This window comes from Tiliqua scincoides, chromosome 14, assembly GCF_035046505.1.
Source record: "Tiliqua scincoides isolate rTilSci1 chromosome 14, rTilSci1.hap2, whole genome shotgun sequence".
Classification (NCBI taxonomy): domain Eukaryota; kingdom Metazoa; phylum Chordata; class Lepidosauria; order Squamata; family Scincidae; genus Tiliqua; species Tiliqua scincoides.
This window is the reverse complement of record NC_089834.1, coordinates 10,712,492-10,725,038: the sequence shown is the minus strand read 5'-3', so window position 1 is coordinate 10,725,038 and position 12,547 is coordinate 10,712,492. Positions and strand designations below refer to the sequence as shown.

Genomic DNA, 12,547 nt, shown 5'->3' with positions numbered 1-12,547 from the left:
CATTTTCTTACCATTATCCTATGACACCTTTGGATATAGATTTGAATATAGTTTCTTGATGCTGTAATTTTTTCAGAGTTTCTGTGGTCCCCATTTGCAGAGAAATTGTTGACAGGAAGGGAATAAACTAATACAACCATAGAGGTTACCTTATCAAGTTAAGTATTTTGACCTAAAGGTCACACATGGTTATCACACAGGAGTGTCAGGCGATGAATTATCCTGATGAAATCACTCCTGTTTTGTTTGCTTGGCTCCTGGGCATCTGTTGCGGTGAGATATTGTCAGCTCTGCAAGACAAATGATTTCTAGCCCCCACCCCCCACGCCAAATGATGTTTGTGGCAAAGCGGTTGGCTCAGCCATAGCCCTGCACTTGTCAAAATTATGCCAGCGTTGCATAGAGCGCATAGAAGGATGCTCTTTTCCCTCTCAGGCCACACCAGAACCAGGGGACAGCCACTAAAACGGAGAGTCGGGAGAATCAGAACAAACAAAATGAAATATTTCTTTTACTCAGCATGTAATCGATCTGTGGAACTCCTTGCCACAGGATGCAGTGATGACACCTGACCTAGATGCCTTTCAAAGAGGAGTGGACAGATTGAGGGAGAAGTCCATCACAGGTGAACAAGCCATGGCAGGTATATGCAAACTCCGGGTTTTAGGAGTAGGCTACCTCAAATGCCTACAAGGTGCAAGGGAGTGGCAGGTAACTTGTTGTCTTGTGTGGTCCTGTCAAGGGATCTTCCCCGGGCCTGCAGGTAATTTGCAGGCTGGATAGTATCAGGCCCTGAAGCCTTGGCCTGACTGCGCACAGCATCATGGGAAGAGATGATGCAACATCTGGTGATGCATACCAGGTATGTCACCCCATGTGCCATCAGAGTGACTAAGCACTTTCTAGTTCACTCTGATTGGCTGTGGCTAGTATATACTCCAGCCAGGGCAAGCTGGGTTGTGGGAGATGCAGAATGGAGTTTGTGCCGAAGGCTACGTCAGTGTGATCCGTGAATTGTGTGCTATCTGGACTGTTGCTGTATATATTGTACATAGTAAAGAGACGTTTGGTGGAGGACTTCTGCCGTGTGTCGTCTTTGTTCCCGGGAGTGCCTACGCTTTGGCCTTGAGAGATAGGTGGAGAGTGCAGCCGGACAGCTGCTTGCTGCGGAAACTATACCCGGAGGTAAACTATATAACTATACCCGGAGGTGGGCCACTGTGAGATCCAGGAAGTTGGACGAGATGGGCCTTTGGCCTGATCCAGCGGGGCTCTTGCGTTCAAGAACAGAGCCTATCAATGCCATTACAAGGAGGCGTCTCTCTTTCTCTGGCTCCTCCACAATGGTGGTGCAAAGCGGGAGGGGGGCATTTTCTCTTCTCTCCCCATGAAGGTTGATTAGCAGTCGGGTGGGGGACAGCAGAACGCATTAATGAAATCACTCCTGCAGCTAGGTGGTGACGTTTTGATTAATGGTGGCGTTCGCTCAACCAAGTTCTGGCATTTGCCGGGCGCTGAGCAGAGAACAAAGCCTTGGACAGATGTTCGTTTGCAGGGAAGTTAAAAAGGGGGAAGTGGGGGGAGAACAAATAAAGCAGTCCCATCAAACAAGGGGCTGCAGGTTCCCCCCTCCCCCAAATTGAAGTACCTTCCTAGATCACACCTGGGCAACCGTCATCAGAGGCTCCTCCATGCGACAAAAGATTTTATTATGCATCAACATCTGGCACTCCTCGTTAAATTAAAAAAAAGAGCTTTTTAATTTAATTAATCACCTAATGGCCTACATTTAATGTAGCAGTACCCCCCCCCCTTGCAAGATTCCCTGGGTGCATTTTAAATTATAAACAAGAGCTTAAATAATATGCGTTACTGGAGCCTGCCAGGGCGTGTAGCTCAGCGGTAGAGCACTGGCCTGTGTGCCAGAAGGTCCCAGGTTCCATCCTCTAGCATCTCTGGGTAAGGCTGGGGAAACCCCTGGAGAGATGCTGCCAACCTGTGCCTGCAATGCTGAGCTGGAGGGGCCAGTGGTCACGCTCTGAGTGGCAGCTCCATATTCTTTCAGGAGGGTCTGCAGCTCAGTGGTCAAGCACCTACTTTGCAAAGGACTGCGCAAGATCCGGAGCGACCCTCCCAATATGTGTTGAAAATACTGAACTAGAGAGATTGCTGGTCTCTGAGTGGCAGCTTCCATCTTCTTCCTCTGTGATAGGAACCAATATATTCTGCTTCTGGCCACAGGATGAGTACCACTTATCCGGACTGCTTGGGATGGGGAAGGTGTCTGGATTTCGGGATAACTGCAGAAATTTTATGAGCTTCTTCTTGCTCTTTCCGCTGTTATCCATACAGGTGTCTGCTGGTCTTTGACATTTTTTAACATACCTGTACAGGTACTCACTCACCACAGAGCAGAACTTCCAGCCTGCACCTGTTGATGTCGGGCAGGAGGTCTGGTCTAGAGGATAGAGCCTCCATTTGCCTGAAGATTAACATCCACAAGGTCGCCAGTTCGAGGCCACCGGCACCGTGCGACCTTGAAGCAGCTGACAAGCTGCAGCTGAGCTGTTCCATCTGCTCGGAGCATGGGAAGATGGAGGCCAGAATGTCAAACCAGATCGGAGTGTAACACCTTGAATGTAGTGGTTCTTGAAAGAGAGAACCTTCTTTCAATTTGTAAAAATCCCTGCGTGGATTTAATAAGCCTGCCTATGTAAACCACCTTGAATAAAGTCTTGAATAAAGACCCAGAAAGGCGGTATATAAATACTGTACATTATTATATTATTATTATATTATTGATGTACTAGTTTGGGAGCTGGACTTAGACCTGGAAGATCCAGGTTCAATTCCCCTCTCAGCAATGAAGCTTCCTGGGTGATCTTGAACCCAGTCACCGTCTCTCAGCCTCACCTAGAACCAAAGGGTACAAACTGCAAGAGAGGAGATTTCAATTAGACATTCTGGGCAGTTCAGAATGGAACAGAGTGGAACAGATTGCCATGAGAAGTGGTGAACTCTCCCTCACTAGAGATATTCAAGCAGAGGCTCAACAAGCACCTGTTGGAGATGCCCTAAGAGGATTTCCTCTTAGGATGGCAGGGGGTTGGACTAGATGACCTATTAGGCCCCTTCCAGCTCTATGATTCTATGATTCTACCTACCTCACAGGGTTGTTGTGAGGACATAAGGAGAAGAGGAAGCATGCACACTGCCCTGAGCAGTAGAAAAATGTGAAAAATATATAAATAAGTGGGAAGGAGCACAAGACCATCTTGTATTCACACTACAGAAAGTTAAAAAAAAAAAAAGTCTTGGACAAAAATGTCTGGATTTAGGACTATTTTGGATGTCTGGATAAGGGGCCATCAACCTGTACTTCTCTTGCTGTTTAGCTGGCCCTATCTGGTGATGTTTTTCTCCTCTCCTTTTCTAGCCATTCATCTGACCCGACGCATCTTCAAAAAAAAAAAAAAGATACAGGCCAAGAAAGATGAGAGAGAGAAGCCCAGTCCACATCCACCTTTGTTTGTCAGGGAAAGCCAGGCCTTCAGTTCTGGCTCCCCTTTCCTGGAGCAGATTCTGCCTCTGGGAGAAAAATGGGATTCTGGAAAAAAACCATCTATTATATCTGTTGCTAGCGAGAGGTGGAGGAAGCCTGGCTACCAGCTGGGTGAGCTGAAAAATCAACATCTCCATTTGATGAAGTGGCTGCCAGGGCACTTTTACCTCCGCTGGGTCAGGGGGCAACACAGCAGGCTGGGGAGGGGCAGGCGACATGCAGAACATCTCCTCATCTGCTGTCAGAGATAAACAGCTTAATCTCCGGTGAAAGCACACAAGTCCCTGCCACACATCTCTTGCCAGACTGAGGGGGCCTGTTGCACAGGGAAGGGGGGACAGAATATCCCAGCTGCTCACAGTTGGCCACAGCCAAAAGAAAAAGAGCCAAAGCCCAGGGAGAAGGGCCCATTATACCAAGTCAGACATGGGCAAAGTCCGATCCACAAATGAACTCCGCCTGCAATGAACTTCCAGTCCAACTTCCATCTGATCTCCTCTATCCGTGGTGAACCATCTGGTCCTATGAATATCTCCTATGTGCACCTGCTAAGCACACCCTAAATGTGGCAGCCTCACTCCCAGGTGGCCACATCAGTATGCGCACACATGGAAAAAAAACAGCGAGGGGGTAGACCAACCATGTTGTGCTGAACCTGAGCATACGTGTATTCTGTGTGGGAGTGGTGCAGGCAGGGACGGCCCATCCATGAGGCCGACTAAGGCAGGCCTCAGGCAGAGGATTGGATGGAGGCACCCACCTTGGTCTCCACACAGAGGAGCAGAGGCTGACACATCAACCAGTAAGGAAAGGGACAGCTTTGGCACATAGCCTTAGGCGCCAGGAGGTCTTGGGCCGGCCCTGAGTGGAGAACAGGACGTGGAGGGGTTGTTCACTGCTTCTGTTGCAGGGCAGCTTAAATAGCAAGGGGATGGCAAAGGGAGTTTGAGGACACTTCTTAAGCTAGGATTGCCAACTCAGACCAAAGCTATTCCTGGAGATTCCCCCCCCTCCACACACACACACACACACACACACACACACACACACACACACACACACACACACACACACACACACACACACACACACACAATGCACTCTTGGACATTCCAAAAGGCTTCATTAAAATCTCCAGGATGGCTTTTATAGAATACTAGCACTGGAGGGGATCTTGGGGGTCATCTAGTTCACCCCCCCCACTCCAGGGGCTCACCTAGAGATATATGTGGATTCCTAGAGAATCCAGGTCAGTCCTGGAGTGTTGGCAACCTTATGTTAAGGGCAAAGCCCCCTAGAGAAATGGTGAAAATTTTCCTCCTTGGAGGAAAAACTGGCAGAAGATCTTTTCTGGATCTTGCTAAAGCTGCTCTCCAAAACACAACTGAACAGTGGGACTTGCTGTGAATCATAGTTTAAGATGTGGATGTTAATGTGAAACCCAAAGAGATATATATATATATATTTCGCCCCCGCCCCGGAAAGATTTTGATGCAAACCAGGTCCCAAAATCTAAATGGTTGGCAACCTTCAGTTTCGAAAGACTATGGTATAAGCCTACAGCACCCAGTATTCCCAGGCGGTCTCCCATCCAAGTACTAACCAGGCCTGACCCTGCTTAGCTTCCAAGATCAGACGAGATCGGGAGATAGTGTTCAGTATAGGGAGATGATTGGCAACCTTCAGTCTCAAAAGACTATGGTATAAGCCTACAGCACCCGCTGTTCCCAGGCGGTCTCCCATCCAAGTACTAACCAGGCCTGACCCTGCTTAGCTTCCGAGATCAGACAAGATCGGGAGATAGTGTTCAGTATAGGGAGATGGTTGGCAACCTTCAGTCTCAAAAGACTATGGTAGAAGCCTACAGCACCCGGTATTCCCAGGCGGTCTCCCATCCAAGTACTAACCAGGCCTGACCCTGCTTAGCTTCCAAGATCAGACGAGATTGGGCATGTGCAGGGTAACACTTACTTTCCTTCCTTCTTTCCTTTCTTCTGGAGCTGCCATCTGGGCTTACACAGAGTCTTTTTCTGCCAAAGAGGCCTTTGGAGATGCATCTCCACCTGCTGGATTCCCAACCCTTCCCTATTCAAACCCATCTCCTCCTGCTCAGAACTATGCCAGGTGTCAGTTTCAGGTCACCTGGAACAGCAAACATGCTATGATAGCATAAAACCATCAGGGGGCAGCAGAAACCGCATCAGATACAGGATACAGGCCACAAGCAGGCTGGAAAGGTAGACCTCCTTATGATGATTTAGTGCTAGGGGTGTTTGAAAAGAGTTATATTTTTCCCACAGATTTCACAATGGGAAAAGCATAAAGTGATGTTGGGTGTTTTTATTCCAAGTTCTCATTCCAAGTTATCGTATTTATTACTTTTAAACACTTTAAAAGTGTACCAGGTAGGTGATAAAGCTGCAGCCACTATATTATTTCAAACTGGAAAAGTGGTTTATTTTAATTTAACCCCTGCTAACTGGGTAAGAGGCACTTTTTCAAGTGGGTGCTCCTCTTTTATCTAGCAGGGGGAGAGTAACTGGCCCTCCTCACCCTAGTAGTGTCTTTTCTAGTGGCTGTCTGCTGGTATCCTTTTACATCTTTCTAGATTGTGAGCCCTTTTGGGACAGGGAGCCAAAAGTTATTTGATTTTCTCTGTAAACTGCTTTGTGAACTTTTTGTTGAAAAGCCATATATAAATACTGTTAATAATTATTTATTATTATTATTATTATTATTATACCCATTATTATGGACTCTCCGCTCACAACAGGAGAGGAAACTGAACGCTTTCCACATGCGCTGCCTCCGGCACATTCTCGGCATCACCTGGCAGGACAAAGTTCCTAACAACACAGTCCTTGAACGTGCTGGAATCCCTAGCATGTATGCACTGCTGAAACAGAGACACCTGCGTAGGCTCGGTCATGTCGTGAGAATGGATGATGGCTGGATCCCAAAGGATCTCCTCTATGGAGAACTCGTGCAAGGAAAGCACCCTACAGGTAGACCACAGCTGCGATACAAGGACATCTGCAAGAGGGATCTGAAGGCCTTAGGGGTGGACCTCAACAAGTGGCAAACCCTGGCCTCTGAGCGGTCCGCTTGGAGGCAGGCTGTGCAGCATGGCCTTTCCCAGTTTGAAGAGACACTTTGCCAGCAGTCTGAGGCAAAGAGGCAAAGAAGGAAAGCCCATAGCCAGGGAGACAGACCAGGGACAGACTGCACTTGCTCCCGGTGTAGAAGGGACTGTCACTCCCGAATTGGCCTTTTCAGCCACACTAGACGCTGTGCCAGAACCACCTTTCAGAGCGCGATACCAGAGTCTTTCGAGACTGAAGGTTGCCAATACAATACAATATTATTATTATTATTATTATTTCTGGAAAATATCTTAAAACACCAAAAAGTGGTGTTTTCTGTCTTTATTAAGATATCTTAAAAAGCAAAATGTGGTGTTTTGTGTTTTTATGTGTCTTTAACAAAAAAAAATACCTCTGTCTATTGCGCAGAAACATTTTTACAACTGGGATGGGGAGGGGCAAGAATGACTGTAGAACACAAACACAGACAAACACACAAAATTGATATTCACTTTTTTGGGGGGAGGGGATTGGTGTCAACTCTACTAATCTTCATTGGAGGGTTGGACTAGATGCCTTTGTGGATCCCTTTCCCACTCTATTATTCTGTGATCTTGGCAAGAGTTGGGATCCATTCCAAGTGACAGGGCACCTGTCATGGTTGAGTGCGATAGGGCATAACTCTCTCTCTGCAGCCACCAGCCCAGCCTTCCCCCAATCTCACAGAAAGGCTCCCTGGGCAGAGCCCTTCAATCTTTCAAGAACACTAAGGCTGCAATCCTAACCACACTTTCCTGAGAGTAAGCCCCATTGAACAAAATAGGACTTAACTTCTGAATAGACCTGGTTAGGATCATGCCCTAAAAGGGTTATCACCTGGTCAAAAGGGTAATTAAGAATTTAATATTATAAAGGAGGAGGAATAATTTAATATTATCCCCCCTCGTTGTAACCAAATTAACAGGACAGACTTCTATTACAGAATAAAAACCATAAGTACTTCCCCCTCAATAAACACCCACTGGTTATATAATCCCTCACATTTAAGTCCCCATCCAATATAACCACACAGAATCTAAAAAGATGGATAAAAGGCAAGCTGGGCCCCCACTAAAAGCCTACACTGTACTTCGTGAGCTCTTCCATAGCTCACCACTCTTCCTAACTCCTTTGCACCCACTACCCAAAACAGCAAAAGAGGGCTACATCCTTGGTATTTATCTGCAGCTAGGTGGAACCTACTCCACTTCCTAACTGGATAGTGCTAATTTCTTCCTTTCATCTTCATTTAAAGTGAACCCCTCCCTTTTCTACCTTTCTACAAAAGGAACAAAGGAGATGCCCACAATTTCACTACAGCACCCACCTTCAAGAGGCCAGTGGCAGGGTGACCACACCTCCATTTTCCCAAGGCAATCTTAGTTAATTCTTAAAATCCTTTCCCTCTCCCCTCTCTTTATTTGAAGGATTTAAAACTCAAATGCCAAGTCCTCTCCTGGCACTTCCTCACTGGAAAGCAGGTGTCTTCCTCCCGCCCTTCTCTCTTTTCCACTGTCTCTCCTTTTTCCATTTTTTAAAAGGGGTTGACGTTGGGAGGGAGGGCACCAGGATGAGGTCTCTTGTTATCTGGTGGGCATTTGGTGGGCCGCTGTGAGATACAGGAAGCTGGACTAGATGGGCCTATGGCCTGATCCAGTGGGGCTGTTTTTATGTTATGTTGGGCCAGTATGATCAATTAGTCTTGTCTCCCCCACAGGAGAGCCTTTCAGCCAGGTCCTGACACCACACCTTGTGGCAAGGAGTTCCACAGACTAGTTAACGGGCTCTGGTGCATGGTTGTGGGTGTGTCCCAATCTGAACCAGGGGAGGCGAAGAAGGGTCTTCTGGGTGAGGATGCTTTCTCACACATCACACAAGACCACATTTCAGTTTGTGATGGAGTGTATTTTGATTTTTGTTTCATACCAGAAGGAAGGGGGGGGGAATCAAGTTTCTCCTGAAAAGTGTGACTTCCTGCAGTTTGAAACACAACCTGGCCACTTCTTCTCCTCTACACTTCCTCTTCTGTTTCAGTCTCCTCTTTTACTCCTCATTTTCCCTTTCAAATGACCCCACCATATAGAAAAGATTCTTGCAAGGAACCTGCCCCATGGGAAACCAATGTTTCAAGCCTGCCCAAATCCTTGCTGAGCTACTTTTCTAACTGCAGGGAGTTTCGCATGTGCATGTTTTGTTTTTTTTACACACATACACACCCACCCACAGTCACATGCTCAAGTAAGAAGTACTCCCAAGAAAAATTTGCATTGGACTGCAGCACCATATTGTCTCTCAAGATCCCCTTTAAGAAAGATGAAGGCCTAGATTTTTAACATAGGCCCCTAGACATACTTCTCAGTTTTGCCTCCTGCTCAGCCTGACATTTCTTGGCTAAGGGATTTTGAAAATAGTTTCCAAAGCAGCACACCTAAGTGCTCCCATTGATGATGTCCTTGCTCTGGCAATAGGAAAAGGCTCTCCCCCCTCCCCCAGCATTAAACCCCTGCAAGGCCCACTCTGTCAGCTCAGAATTTGAGGGTCTCATTTTGCTGCTTGTGCAGACCGGGTTCTCATCCCAACTGCTGTAGTAGGACAGGAGCAATCACGAATGCTTGGGTGTCAACCTGCTTCTCTGGCCTGAGGGCAGACCCTGAGCTGCCCAATTCCTCCCCTGCCCCCCCACATTGGAACCTACATTTTTTTTCTTCAGATGTCGGTAGCAATTCACGAGTTTTAAAATGTGGTGGTAGCAGATCATCATATTTCATCAGCATTTAACTTTAAAAGACTGGACTAGATACAATTCAAGTAATGTAATTGGCCCCAGGCATGTTTCCCCCCCCCCCAGGGAGTGCAGAATTGAGCATCAACACACACACACACACACACACACACACACACACACACACACACCCATTCCCTGCCACACTGCATCAGGTGTGGCCCTAACCTGAATGCATCCTGTAGGGAGAGATTTCATCCAGCCCTTGACAGCCCTGAGGAAAATCTTCAGATGGCCTGTGAACAAATCAGCTGTTGCTCGTATGGGGGAGAGAGTCAAGGTGCATCTTGAAATACGGATGGTTTCTCACTCATCACCAGAAGGGGCAAAGCATCTTGGGTTGGCGGTGGACTCACCTAGAGGTTGACCCTGAGATCTCTTGGCATCTGAGGGGGGGGGCAAACCAAATGCCGGCCCCTGCCCCCTCACTGGAGGGCACAGCTCCACCACTCTGACTCCCCAATAGATTTGAAAAGGAAGACTGGAATGGAACGGTATGGAGGAGGGACACTCTAGCCCCCTGCACTCTCTTCTCCTCTACACTTCCTCTTCTGTTTCAGTCTCCTCTTTTACTGAAGCTAGAGAGGGGCAGAGGCAAACAGAAGGTGCTCCCTCACTAAGCCACCTGCCTCAGCTGGCCCCATGAATAGATCGGGCCCTGCTCTCCCATAGGGCAGTGATGCATGAACATTCAAGCACTAAATAAGCTTTTCTGACCTAATGAGTGCATTTTGCAACACAAAATCCATGGGGGGGGGGAGGGAATAACCTTTTTCCAAGCATTGCTTCAATCCACTAGCCATTATATCCCCAGTGAAGGAAGGGGGCCTGTCCTTGCACCACCTGCCTGCAATCAGCTTCAGGAATCCCCAGTCCTCTCAAGCCAATCCTCTCAAGCCAATGCAGCCTTTCACATGACCCCAATAAATAGTGCACATAGATATCCACAATTCACACCCAAGACCCAGGCTTGTTCCCCCTCCAAGAGTCAAGCATCTTCCTCCCATCTTATAGGCTGACGATCCAGCACAGTCATGGCGTCCGTCAACCCAAAAAGGCCTGAGAGCTGCATTGATCCACTTAATGTCTATGCACGTATTTTTAACATGGCAAGGCTGACCACTGTTCTTCTGGCACCAATCGCGGGCCGGTTCCTCTCTTTATCAACATCTCTTTTCAGCGTCGAGAGATGGCCACAGCTTCAAGGTGGAGGGAAACCAGCCTTTCTGGATGTCTTGGAAAGTCCCAGTAAGCAGGGTCTAAGTGTTGGCATGCATTTGGTCTACCCTCCAAGTCACTTAAGCACATCACCACCAGCTCCTTGCTGCTTTCACACAGGTAGTAGCTCTGGGGGATATTCACCGTAGCAATACTTTGCGACAGGGTTCCGGTAGGTATTTTCGTGCTGCACGCTCTGTAGGGGAAGGTGGGGGAAGGAAAAGAGCAATATCTTAAGACAGTGGCTTTCAACTTCTCTCTTCCTTCCCTTCTTAAGAATATAAGAAGAGCTCCTCTGGATCAAGCCAAAGGCCCATCTAGTCCAGCTTCCTATATCTCACATGCCTCAGGTAGCCCACAAGACAATAAAAGACCTGTATCCTTGTGCCCTCCCTTGCATCTGACATTTGGAGGTAGCCTACTTTGAAAATCAGGAGGTTGCACATATCCATCATGGCTTATAACCTGTGATGGACTTTCCCTCCAGAAATTTATCCAATCTCCTTTTAAAGGCATCCAGGTCATATGCTGGGCAAAAAGTATTTTCCTTTGTCTGTCCTAACTCTCCCAACACTCAGTTATAGCAGAGTGCTAATCCCCTGCTAATTGGGTAAGAGGCAATTTTTCAAGTGGGTGCTCCTCTTTTTTTAGCAGGGGGAGAGTAACTGGCCCATCTCACCCCAGCAGTGTCTGTTTTAGTGGCTGTCTGCTGGTATTCTTTTGCATCTTTTCAGATTGTGAGCCTTTTTGGGACAGGGAGCCATTTAGTTATTTGATTTTCTCTGTAAACCACTTTATGAACTTTTAGTTGAAAAGCAGTATATAAATACTGTTAATAATAATAATAATAATAATAATAATAATGTCCACTGGTTCTTTCCAATTAATAAAAGGCAAATAAATTTTCAAGCTTTACTGAGTATAAACTGAGAATCCACTGAATTAAAATGCAAGTTTAATCCCCACGCTGAATAAATACATTTAAGAATCTTAAGTGCTAAGTATTGCGGCTCTCAAACACCTGAAGAGTATTGTATGTGGCTCTTATGCTAAGCATGTTTGGCCACTCCTGGTATGGCGTGTGCTGTGAAGCCCCGGCTGCAAGTTTTTTTCCTTCTCGATCAGTGCTTCTCAAACTGTGGGCCAGGACACAGTGGGAAGGTTGCGAGCCAATTTCAGGTGGGTCTTCCTTCATTTCAGTGAGTATTTTATTTTTAAAGAATTAGACTTGATGCTATCATGGTATGTGACTTCATTTGGGGGAATGTAACAGATCTGTACTTTTAACGGCCAATGTGTACAGGTATATGCTTTTAACAATGATAGTCAGTGGGGTTTATTCCCGGGTTAAGTGTGGATATGACTGCAGCCTTTGGGATGTCTGAGGAATTTGTTTTAAATAGATCAGCAGCTGCTTGAGAGGGCTCGTCTTTATTTTAAATAATATTTTAAACTTATACTTACTGTAAACTTATAATTTACTAGATTGACTTAATTTTGTTGTATAGGGGTGCTAAAACTTTTCTTGCTTGATGATGTCACTTTCAGTCATGACAATATGTCCAGGTTTGCTTCTGGTGGGTCCAGTCAGATTGTCATTCTCTTTAGAGTTTCAAGTTTTGAAAAGTTTTCAAACTTGTTAACTTTCAAAAAGTTTGAAAACCACTGGTCTAGACTACTTGAATGGACCACTTGAATGGAGAATTGGAGCATGGCAATTTGGAAAGATGGCAAGAGAAAGAGAGAAGCAGGCAGCAGAGGGGATGCAATGGTAGGGGAGAGCAACCTGGTGTGTGGGGGGCTGAGACTGGGGGGTGGGGGTTGATCAAAGCAAATAATCTAAAATCAAAGTTTCCAGTGGGA

At 46.7% G+C, this 12,547-nt stretch overlaps 1 pseudogene; it reads right to left on the bottom strand.

The window, feature by feature from the left end:
* Positions 1-5,420: 5,420 nt before the first annotated feature.
* LOC136634866 (5S ribosomal RNA) lies at positions 5,421-5,533 on the bottom strand (annotated as a pseudogene).
* Positions 5,534-12,547: the final 7,014 nt, after the last annotated feature.